This window comes from Mandrillus leucophaeus, unplaced genomic scaffold (assembly GCF_000951045.1).
Source record: "Mandrillus leucophaeus isolate KB7577 unplaced genomic scaffold, Mleu.le_1.0 Scaffold21, whole genome shotgun sequence".
NCBI classification, from domain to species: domain Eukaryota; kingdom Metazoa; phylum Chordata; class Mammalia; order Primates; family Cercopithecidae; genus Mandrillus; species Mandrillus leucophaeus.
The window spans coordinates 6,568,290-6,580,510 of NW_012102143.1; the positions used below are offsets into that span (position 1 = coordinate 6,568,290).

Below are 12,221 nucleotides of genomic sequence, written 5' to 3' on the forward strand. Positions count from 1 at the left end.
ACAAGCAATTTTAAATGCTATTTAAATTCTGACAAGCCTGAGTTCTGTACTGTGTGATTACAGAGCAAGCACTAACTCACAAAGCTACTGTGTCCTGATTATTTCTCTAATTGTAGAGTAATTTAAGGAAGAAGGAATAGATCAGCGATAACTGTAAAATTATAATGATAATGGCAGTTCTGATATTCATACCCAACAAAGAAATCAGCAATAAAACTACTGAAAGGGTATAGATAAAATTTGTAAATACTTGCAGATTATGTGTATGTCTAATCCAAAAAGTTAGTCTCAAACTGAGAGTTCAGTAAGATAGTTTGTAATAACAGAAACAAAAACCAAAGCATTCCTATATCCTACTATGATTTTTTTTTTTTTTGAGATGGAGTTTTGTTCTTGTTGCCCAGGCTGGAGTGCAATGGCATGATCTCAGCTTACTGCAACCTCTGCCTCTTGGGTTCAAATGATTCTTCTGCCTCAGCCTCCCGAGTAGCTGGGATGACAGGTATGCACCACCACACCCAGCTAATTTTGTATTTTTAGTAGAGACAGGGTTTCACCATGTTGGTCAGGCTGGTCTCAACTCCTGACCTCGGGTGATCCACCCGCCTTGGCCTCCCAAAGTGCTGGGATTATAGGCATGAGCCACCACGCCCAGCCTGATTTTTAAATAATGGAAAAAATGATAAGATCCCACTCAAAGTTGCATATAGGAATAAAGAAATATGCAGGGCCTATATGAAGACCATAATAATTTACTGAAGGACACAGTTAGTTGAAAACTGCAGAGAGTGATACCTTGTCTCTGAACAAGAAGACTCCACATTAAAGAGACACAGATCCATCCCCAAATAATTGATAAATACAGTTGGCCCTTTGTGTCTGTGCGTTCCACATCCATGGATTCAACCAACCTCAGATCAAAAATATTTGGGGAAAAAAAAGGCTGGTGCGGTGGCTGGCCAGGCACAGTGACTCAGGCCTGCAATCCCAGCACTTGGGAAGGCCACGATGGGAGGGTCACTTGAGGCCAGGAGTTCAAGACCAGCCTGGTCAACACAGTGAGGCCCCATCACAATAAGTAAATAAGAAAATATTTGGGCCGGGCGCGGTGGCTCAAGCCTGTAATCCCAGCACTTTGGGAGGCCGAGATGGGCGGATCACGAGGTCAGGAGATCGAGACCATCCTGGCTAATACGGTGAAACCCCGTCTCTACTAAAAAATACAAAAAAAAAAAAACCCTAGCCGGGCGAGGTGGCGGGCGCCTGTAGTCCCAGCTACTCGGGAGGCTGAGGCAGGAGAATGGTGTAAGCCCGGGAGGCAGAGCTTGCAGTGAGCTGAGATCCGGCCACTGCACTCTAGCCTGGGCTATAGAGCGAGACTCCGTCTCAAAAAAAATAAAAATAAGAAAATATTTGGAAAAAAATGGATGGTTGCCTCTGTACTGAACATGTACAGACGTTTTCTGGTCATTATTCTCTAAACAATATAGTCTAACAACTATTTACATAGCATTTACATTGTATTAGGTATGAACAGGAACCCAGAGATGATTCAAGTACACAGGAGGATATGCGTAGGTTATGTGCAAATACTCCACCATTTATATTAGAGACTTGAGCATCCTCCAATTTTGATACCCCAGTGGTTGGAGGGGGTCCTAGAACCAATGCCCCTTGAATACTGAGGGACAACCGTCTAATGCATTTCAAATAAAATCTCAGTTTAGAGGGGAAGGTTGGTTGAAAGCTTAACAAATAGACTCTAGGCCGGCATGGTGGCACATGCCTGTAATCCTAGCACTTTGGGAGACTGAGGTGGGCCCATCACTTGAGCCCAGGAGTTGGAGACCAACCTGGGCAACATGGTGAAACCCCGTCTCTACAAAAATACAAAAATTAGCCAGGCGTGGTGGCACATGCCTGTGGTCCCAGCTACTCAAGAGGCTGAGTTGGGAGGATCACTTGAGCCAAAGAGGTGGAGGCTGCAGTAAGTCATGATCATGCCACTGCACTCCAGCCTGGGCAGCACAGTGAGACCCTGTGTCAGAAACAACAACAACAATGACAAAAAGAAAAAAAAAAACAAATAGACTCCTGAGTTAATCTGGAAGAATAAATGGAGAGGCTGGCCAAGAAATTTTTGATAAAACGTAACACGGGTGGTTTTCAACTTTTTTGTAGCCCACAGATTCTTTATTCAAACACAATCTCACCTCCCTGTTCAAATACTTTTGGTGGGTCCTTTACTGCTTCCTGAGTGAAGCCCAAGTTCTTTAACTTGCGTATTGTAAAAAGCGCATTCTGACAATACCCAAGGGTGTTTAAACAGCAATGTTTAAAATTCCCACAGCTCCACCACTTCGGCGAGCAGCCCTGTGTTTATTCTGTGTGTCCTTCTGGTCTTTGCGTGCCTATGTCTTTTGCACAGTCCTATTCCTTTTTTCTTTTTCGAGATAGAGTCTCGTTCCGTCACCCAGGCTAGAGTGCAATGGTGCGATCTTGGCTCGCTGCAACCTCTGCCTCCTGGGTTCAAGCGATTCTCCTGCCTCAGCCTCCTGAGTAGCTGGGATTACAGCCCCACGCTACTATACCTGTCTAATTTTTGCATTTTTAGTAGAGACAGTGTTTCACCATGTTGACCAGGCTAGTCTTGAACTAGTGACCGCAGGTGATCTGCCTGCCTCGGCCTCCCAAAGTGCTGGGATTACAGGTGTGAGTCACCATGCCTCGCCGCAGTCCTATTCTTAATTGTGTTTGTCTGAGGCCTAAGAACACCGCAAGCTTGGCTTTCGGAATAGCCGTAAAGCAACAACACAGCGCTGCGCTCAAAGGGGGACAGCTGCCTGAAAGAGGAAAGAGGGCAGAAGCTCCCTGCGTGTGCCAAAAGCACTGATGAAGTTTTAAACCTAGTCCAAGCTAACTGAGCGACACTAGACCTTCCCGCAACTTCTCTAATCTGGATGTAAATTGTAATTCTAGAGCCCCTTGTTTTGCAGGAAAAAATAATCTGTGTATGGTCAAATAACAGATGGAATGAGCTGCCAGACAGAATCTGTTGCTAGTGCAACAGAACAAAGTACTTGTTCACGCCAGACTCAGGTCCCCTGTTACCTGCAGTCCTCCGGGCAGTCCTGTCTGCTGGCTGTGTCTCCCTGCTTTATGTAGGAAGCTGGAAGAGGTCAGGGGATTTCCTTGAAATTGCAGGCTAGTGAGTGGCAGAGCAGGAGCTGGAACCTGATTATCTGCCAAACCCCTGCTTTGGAGCTGTGAGGGCTTCTGCACAGGTCACTGCATTCTCTGCGTAGGGGTGCAGGGTTGCTTGCTCTCCCGTCGGCTTACTCTTGGATTGGGCCTTCCCAGAGGTGTCGAGAAGCAAAACCCAGTTCTTTGATCTTCTCACTTCAGCTGCTCTTTCTTCCAGCCAACTTCCAGAATTACACCCTTTGGCGTGACCACACCACATCTGAAATCTCCACTCCCCACTTTCCACCCAGTGACCCGCACCTCCCATCTTTCAGTGCTCCTGGCGCTGACTTTCTTGCAGTCCCTGACAAGCAGCCCTGCCTTCGCGTTCTCACTGGATGAAAGAAGGCAACAGATGTTAGATGCTGTGTGCACATATTCCCATCTTGACCATTCTTTCTGTGTACGCTTTTCTGTGGATCTATTGGGGCCCCATCCAGCTGCGTAAGCTGAGACATGAATGTGCTTACACAGTGTGGGCACCTCGGATGCAGGTATGGGCCCCTCTAGATCCAGGGCCACTTGGCAATGTCTGAGACATCTTTGGTTGTCACAGCTGGGGTGGAGAGCACTGCCAGCATCTGGTGGGTGGAGCCAGGAATGCTGCTAGCCATCCTGGGATGCACAGGACAGCTGTCCACAACAAGGAACTCTGCAACTCCAAATGTCGAGGGACCCTGCTCTTTATTAATCCCAGGGTTTCCCAAAAAGCCCGACACCACATTTGATACAGATGCCACCAACAGGGTGGAGACAAGGGGCAGGGGCTTCAGTGTAATCTCAGCAACTAAAATCGAGCCGACGGTCAGGTGAGAGAAGCGTTTGGAAAGCCTCCAGTGCGTTTAGGGGACCACGCCCCCTCGGCATGCCAAGGCAGCTGCCCAGTGAGGTGCAGGGTATAAAGGTGGCGTGGTCAGGAGTGGCTATTTGATCTCCAGTTCTTCCAGAATTTCCACTCTCATGCCAAGCATGTCTCTCCAAACGGCTGCTCTTTGGCGTTCTTCACGCTCCCCCTGAAGTTCATCTAAGATCTTCATTCTTCAAAGGTGAGGCTTGTCTGTTCTATGTCCAAGTCTTCTCTAAAGATATCCAATTTGTACACATGGAGAACATTTTTTGTAGTCGAATAGTTGACGACTTTTCTTTGAGCTATATCTCAAGGGCCAAAGTGCAAAAGGGCAAACCCTTCTATGAGAGTGTGGGTCTATGTTTTTAGTGTGATGCTGAAGTGTGTTTTAGCCTTTATTTTCCTTTATGGAAATGCATTTGCTTGGAAAGATCAATTTGGGGATGCTGTTTTAGGGATTTCTGTACCTTCAGCTGGAAGGATACTCACTGTTCCTGATGTTCGTTTGTCTGCCCTTCAGTCGGGCCGTCTGCAAGCCAAGCTGCTTAGTGGCAGGGCTTTACTTTTAAGCCTTTGAATACATCTTGAGTACCTTAAACTTCTCTGTATGCTATGGGTACTGTTTGAATTCAGATTATGAAGTCCTATTCTCCCCACACTTCTTTTTTTGTGAATGACATTTATCAATGACATTTGTAATTGGTTGATTTCTGAAGTTTTCAGCTAGTAGCACAAAGATTTACTTCATGGCTCTGATTATCAGAGAACATCTTTTCTAGAATGTTAAACTTTTCTAGAATTTTCTAGAATGTCTTTTCTAGAATGTTAAACTCATAGGCAGGATTACTGAGGCAAAGCCAAATCAATGAGGGAATCTCTGGAAAAAACATATTGCTTTTATTTTGTACAGAAATTGCCATTTTTTGGCCAGGCGTGGTGGCTCACACCTGTAATCCCAGCACTTTGGGAGGCTGAGGCAGGTGGATCACTTGAGGCCAGGAATTTGAGACCAGCCTGGCCAACATGGTGAAACCCCATCTCTATTAAAAATACAGAAAAAGTAGTTGGGCGTGGTGGCGCACACCTGTAGTCCTAGCTACTTGGGAGGCTGAAGCAGGAGAATCACTTGAACTCAGGAGGTGGTGGCTGCAGTGAGCCAAGATTACACTACTGCACTCCAGCCTGGGCTATAGAGCAAGACTGTCTCAAAAAAAAAAAAAAAAAAGAAAAGAAAAGAAATTGCCATTTTCTATTCCTAAGTATATATTGAAGCATTTGATTTATTTCTTCTCAGTGGGGTATACTGTTAGCTGGTGAATGCAGTTGTTGAGGATAAAGCTTATTTTCCCATGTCCCTATCTATTCTGAACATTTTAAATGAACTATTCTGAGAGCATGTATAGATTTTTTTTTCTTCACAGGAGAGCTGCCTTAGGAGGACTTTTCAGAGTTTGTGCCTATAAGACTGAGAAATACATAATGAATTTTAGCTGTCGTGTTTTTAGAAGGTAATTGGTAGATATTTGCAGTGCATTGTCTTCATGAAAAACAGAATTGGGCCTGGTGCGGTGGCTCACACCTGTAATCCCAACACTTTGGGAGGCCACGTGGGCAGATTGCTTGAGCCCAGGAGTTCAAGATCAGCCTGGGCAACATGCTGAAACCCTGTCTCTGAAAAAAAAAAAAAAAAAAAAAATTACCAGGTGTGGTGGTGCACACCTTCAGTCTCAGCTACTTGGAAGGCTGAGTTGGGAGGATTGCTTGAGACAAGGTTGCAGTGAATCAAGGTTGTAGTGAGCCGAGAATGTGCCATTGCACTCCAGCCTGGGCGACAGTGTGAGACCTTGTCTCCCCATGCCCCCCAAAAAAATCCCAAAACTCAGAACTGGTTTTCTTAGAGATGCTTTACTGGAGGTGTTTGTGGCCATTTCCTTGGCTACTGTGTATACAGGAGGTTTCTGTGGTACGGACTTAAAAATCATCAATTCTGTGGAACACACTGGGAAAACGGATACATTTAGGATTGCTATAGACTTATTCCTAGACACGTTTTGAGATGAGCTTAATTCCAGAGTAAAATACATTAGAAATTATTTTAAGTATGCCTCAGAGTGTATCCCAAGGCAACATTTAATGACGTAATGTAACACCATGGAAGGGCTCTGAGCCCAGGTACAGTGCACCTTGACTGGGACTCATACAGCTCCGAGGCAGGTCCTTCAACATTGGGTCCTCCTGCTCCTCATCCTCCCTCAACTCTGCCATCCACTCTTCCTGCACAGGAACCTCTGCTTCTAGTTATCTGCCCTCTCCTGGCCACTGTGGTGTTCTCATTCCCATGGAGCTCACAATCAGATCAACTCCTGAGTCAGTACAAGGCGCCAGTGCCTGCATCTCCCCTCCCCGCTCTCCACACCCAGCCTTTGGTCAGCAGCCTCTGAGGCCTCACCCCGCCCACTCCATTTTTCTCACTGTCCTTTCAGCCTCCAGACAGGCTCACGTCTCTTCCATACTTAAAAACCAACAAATCATGAATAAATCTCCCCCATGCAAAGTCTTTTCCTTGGTCCCGCCTTCCTTCAAGGCTGCCGTCTACCATTTATTACACATGCAGAAATCACAGAAAATGTTTAATTGCCAAATTTTAATGGCAGAATGTAATGACCAGTGTTTTTCTAGTTGCAAATTAAAGTCTTTCCTGACCTTGCTCTCTTCACTCTGTGGCTTCCAGAAGGCGTCTCTATTTTCTGACTCTCTAACTACCCCTTCTCTGTCTTGACTTGTTCTTACACACCTCTTATCCTTCCCATGTAGGTGTCCCAAGGTTCCTTTCTGCAGGTTCCTTTCTGTTCTATGCGTGCTGCCTGATTTTATCATCACCTTTAATCGGTAGTGTGTGCTGAGGTGCCTGATAGTCACCTCCACTGAAACTTTCTGCCTCCAATTCAAATTCGGTTCAATCAATAATCAAACCCATCACCTTCCTTAGAAAATCTAAAGGGATTTAAAAAGCAAAAACAATAAAAACCCCATTAGATGAAAAATAAGTGTGATGAATTGCTGGGTACAATCAGTTATGAAAAAAAATATCCTAAAGACATGTCATTTTTAAAAGAGAGTTTCTATTCCCAATTGCTACAAAAGTATAAAATACTGAAGATCAATGAGAATTAATGACAACTCATCAAAGTCCTCCATTTTGTTAGGAAAACCATTCATCCATCTATCCATCTACCTATGCATCATTTATAAGGCGCCTACCATGTTCCAAGCGGCGAGAACATGCTTTTAATCGGGAGAGTCCATTCATAACCTGGCAGTGGGGGCTGAGGGAGGTGGTGGGAGAGATTCAGTACCCAGGTCACAGGGCAGCTGTGGGAAGGCAGCATGCTGCCATATGTAAGCCAGGCAATGGAGCTGTTGTGGATGCTAGAGACAAGCCCACTGTTGCTTTCCAGACGCTCTTGCTCGTCTGTCCACCGGAGGCAGTCAGGACCCTGGCCTGAGGGCCAAGTGTATTTTGCGCCTGAGCGGGACCAGCTGGCCATGGGGTACCACCTTCTTTGCAGACAGCAGGCAGGGTCTGGCTCCCCTGCTTGATGCTCCTACCAATGCCCCTAGTCTTACTGGGAGATCTGGCATTGACCTGGGTGTGTACCCTGCTTTGCCAGTGCCCCTGGAGTGGGAGGTGTGGTCACTGGTCCACCAGGAAGACAGCTAAGGGCATTCGTTGAGTCCATGTGATGACTGTCTGCTCTGAGTGAGGCCTCTGGATGGCTGGGAGGAAGGAAGCAGCTCTGCATCAGGCGGCATGCCGCTGGTGCATTCCATCAGCATGTGCTAAGGGCTGAGGGGACCTGGGTTGAAAACCTAGCTTCACTCTTCCAACATGCATCTGTGGACAAGTTCTATAACCTTTGTGAGCCTCAGTGTGTGGATAAAGTATGTTGTAAGCTGAAAGGTGCTGTGTAAATTTCAAGTGAGCATTTCATGAGCCACACGTCTAATAGATGTGTTTTTAGATATCAGTCAAAGGGATCCAAATAGGCCAGGTGCGGTGGCTCACACCTGTAATCCCAGCACTATGGGAGGGTGAGGTGGGTGGATCACTTGAGGTCAGGAGTTTGAGACGAGCCTGGCCAACAATGGTGAAACCCCATCTCTACTAAAAATACAAAATCAGCTGGGCGTGGTGGCACACATCTGTAATCCCAGCTACTCGGGAGGCTGAGGTGGGAGAATTGCTTGAGCCTGGGAGGTGGAGGTTGCAGTGAGCCAAGATCATGGCACTGCACTCCAGCATGGGTGACAGAGCAAAAATTCATCTCAAAAAAAAAAAAAGGAGGCGATCCAAAGCAATAACATGAATGTAAGCTCATGGTTTGTAGAAGTAATTTACTGACATTTATTCTGCTGTAATCAGTATGGCTAGTGATTCACATTCATGAAAAACAGACGTTAGGGCTCTGATTTAGAAAAATGACTTCATGTTAGTTATCTGACTAATGGGGAGGCTGAGAGCCACTGTGTCCTCCCTGTCTGCCCTCAGCCTTGTGTTGTCATCCCTGTAAGGGTTTGTCTCTGTAGCCTCAAACCACAGCGGGAGGCACAGCTAGTGAACCAAGCAACAGACCAACACCATGGAGACAAAGTAAACCATGTTTGGGTGTGGCCCCAAATTGGTTAACTGTTCTGGCATTTTCTGGTTAGCTATGATTCTGATGTTCCTAGAACAAAATTAGACCATGCTATTCGCCTTTTGTTTTTTTCTCAGGAGTCTCCTATACTTATGAAGATGAATTTTTAGATTTCAGACAGGTAATCTTCATTGAGAGGGCACAGAGGAAGACAAAATTATATCACAGGCCTGGCAACTTTTAAGGATGCCCTCTGAGGCCGTCAGACCTGTCACAAAACCCAAAGTACCCTCTCAGTGCAGGGATTCTGGGCTTAACCAGTGATGTCGGGAGGTCAGTTCTGTGTGTCTACAGGCCATTAACTGCAGTGTGGAAGGGGCCGTAAATTCCAAGGCACTTGTTAGAAGGGGCTGTCCCTGGATCATCCTTACCAAGAGAAGGAGGAAGTCAAGCCTTGGTCACTGACCTCACAGCTCTTTAGTTAAGACCCTGGGCATCATGCTGGCATGGTCCAGATGGACCCTTTTCTTTTCTTTTCTTTTTTTTTTTTTTTTGAGACAGAGTCTCACTCTGTTGTCCCGGCTACTAGAGTGCAGTGGCATGATCTCAGCTTACTGCAACCTCCACCTCCCGAGTTCAAGTGATTCTCATGCCTCTGCCTCCCAAATAGCTGAGATTACAGATGTGCACCACCACATCCAGCTAATTTGTGTATTTTTAGTAGAGAAGGGGTTTTGTCATGTTGGTCAGGCTGGTCTCGAATGCCTGGGTTCAGGTGATCCACCCGCCTCAGCCTCCCAAAATGCTGAGATTACAGGCGTGGGTCACCATGCCCGGCCCCAGATGCACCCTCTTCCGAGGAAACCCCCCACCCCCAGCTCAGACCTTTCCAAGGTGCCCTCGGGTTTTGAGTTTTGTCTTCAAGGTGAAGGATTTAATGTTACTCTGCCAAGCCATCTTTAGAGCTGTGAGTACTGGGATGCACATTTTGTGTACCTCCATGTTTTTATAAAATGCCACCTTTCAGAGCCACACCCACACCCTGACTTCTGACTGGACCTTCCAGTGTCAAATTTGTGGGTTCCAATCACCCTTTCACCGCCCTCACAATTGACCTTGCTCTAAGTTAAATAAAAAAAAAAAAAAAAAAAGAAGATTGGGGGTAGGAGGGAGGACTGCCTCAGAAGGGGGCTTCAAGAAGGGAACATTAAAGTTATCTGTATTACTCAGGTTGGTGTAAAAGTAATTGCATTTTTTGCTGTTAATTTTAATGCAAAAACTGCAATTACTTTTGCACCATCCTAATAAAACTGGGAGGCAACTGTGGACCCTCTACATTTTATTCCTGGGCTCTGGGATCTAAAAACACCAAGAAAGATGTATTAGCATTCAACTTACAGTACAGACTTTGCCCTTGAGTTGGGGATGGTTCTGAGACTTCCACCTCACAGGACTGGCTGGCCTGAAACCCAAGTCAGAATGTAGCATCCTCTCATCTAGAAGGGTGACAGGATGGCAGTTTTCTTTAATATGCTACTACTTAGCGGAATCAGAAACCAGCCATTATTTTATTGCTGGTAATGTTCATTTGTTCCTGGGACTAAGACTCATTAGCTCGCTGCTTCTTACTCCGTGAGTGTCCTGGCATGGCCCCCTCCCTGCCACCTACATCCTCTGCAGCAGCCCCCTCCCACAGCTTTTGTGGCAGGCAGTGGGTTTGTTCTCTTCCCTGGACGGCCCACAGTCTTGCTGCCTGGCTCATCCCAGTTCTTGGTCTGGTGCCCAGCTTCCTTCCTACTATGGAGGAGGAGGCCTGGGCACCTTGAGTGGAGGCACCTACCAAGGAGACTCTCTCTGGAAAAGAGGGGGCTCCAGAGGCAGCAAGGCAGGTGCTGGCTTGCTTTTACTGGACTCCCAGGACACTAGGCACCAGGCTAGCTGGGCAGCTCACCCTGACTATGCCCAGCGGGATCCCCACATTAGGGCCTTTGGTTCTCACCCTCACAGTGGGCACTGTTATTATCACCGGCATGTTTTGGGTGAGACTCCAGGCACAGAAGCTAAGTAACTTGCTCAATATCCCTTAGTGAGTGGCAGGGCCAGGAACTGAATGAGGTGGCTTAATTCCAGAGCCCACTTCTTAATCCCTTCCCTATATGGTTTTCAGAAGCTGGTAACTAGCAATTGACTGGTGGCTCAGGGGTTAGGAAAATGCGTCTTGTGGCAATTACAGGTGTCTTCAAGCATTGCATCAGGGACAGGCCAAGGGAACGAAGCCAGTCCCAATACTCTGCTCTGGGAGATGCGGTCACAGGGTTCAGTTATAGGGTTCCGGGTGTTGAGTAGCTTTAGAATCTGCCTATCTAGATCAGAATATTCAAACTCAAGTCTAGAAGAGGGCTGTTTTATTAATGGGTTATCATTCTCATCAGTGAAGTTGTGACCACTGGTAAAAGTCTAACAGCTTTCTACAATAAATTCCCAGAGAACATTTAAAATTATTTTCTCCAAATAATTGCAGTTTATACAATCAAGAATTGTTATAGGCCAGGCGCAGTGGCTCACACCTGTGATCCCAGCACTTTCAGAGGCCAAGGCAAGCAGATCTCTTGAGGTCAGGAGTTCAAAACCAGCCTGGCTAACATGGTGAAACCCGTCTCTACCAAAAATACAAAAATGAGCCGGGCATGGTGGCGGGTGCCTGTAATCCCAGCTACTCAGGAGGCTGAGGCAGGAGTATCGCTGGAACCCGGGAGGCAGAGGTCGCAGTGAGCCGAGATCGCGCCACTGCACTCCAGTCTGGGCGACAGAGCGAGACTCCATCTCAAAAAAAAAAAAAAAAATTGTTATAACAACATTTAAATAAGTGTTATAGGGAGAAAACAAGCTATTAAAAGGTAGGCGTTTCATTATCTTTGAAAGTTGCTTTTGTGAGCCTGAGATGCTCTCAGTCAAAGACAGCTTGGCGTCTGTTCATCTTAAGTTCAACGTTTCTTCCCCAGCGGTTCGCTAAGCCTTGCTCGGCCCCTGTTTTCCTTCGCCCCCATCCCTCCCAAGTCGTCCTCTGGCTCCTCAGCACCCATTTTCCCTGCTGCACACCCTCCTGACAACTCCAGCCCGCGGAGCCCCTCCCCTGAAGCCCTGGGCCCGGGTCACAGCGGGAAGGTGAGTGCTCACAGGTGCGCGCTCACGTTACCAAGTCGGGTCAGCGTGCAGAGAAAAGGGAATTAGGAATTGGGGGGCTGTAAAATGTAAATCTGCTTTAAATTTTACATTCCCTGGCGTGGCCTGGACAGGCTGATCTTCCGATTACAATCCGCGTCATCCCGTCGCTTCTGCCCCCAGCCTGGCGAGTTTGGGAACCGTTTCCCGCAGGACTTTCATTGGGAGTTAGGAGGGCGCCCTGTGCCTGGAGGAGGCGCAGGCTGGAGCCCTCCAGGAGGAGACCGGCGCCTGGCAGGGTCCTCGCGGCCGCAGTCTGGACGGTGGGGACC

At 47.1% G+C, this 12,221-nt stretch overlaps 1 protein-coding gene across 1 annotated transcript in view; it reads left to right on the forward strand.

Annotated features, from left to right (window-relative positions):
• The first annotated feature begins 4,198 nt into the window (after positions 1 to 4,198).
• Positions 4,199 to 12,221, forward strand: part of LRRFIP1 (leucine rich repeat (in FLII) interacting protein 1) — a 114,189-nt gene continuing 106,166 nt past the window's right edge. The window contains exon 1 of the mRNA XM_011980299.1: positions 4,199 to 4,289. The gene's annotated coding sequence lies outside the window, so the exon portion shown is untranslated. The remainder of the gene's footprint in view (positions 4,290 to 12,221) is intronic.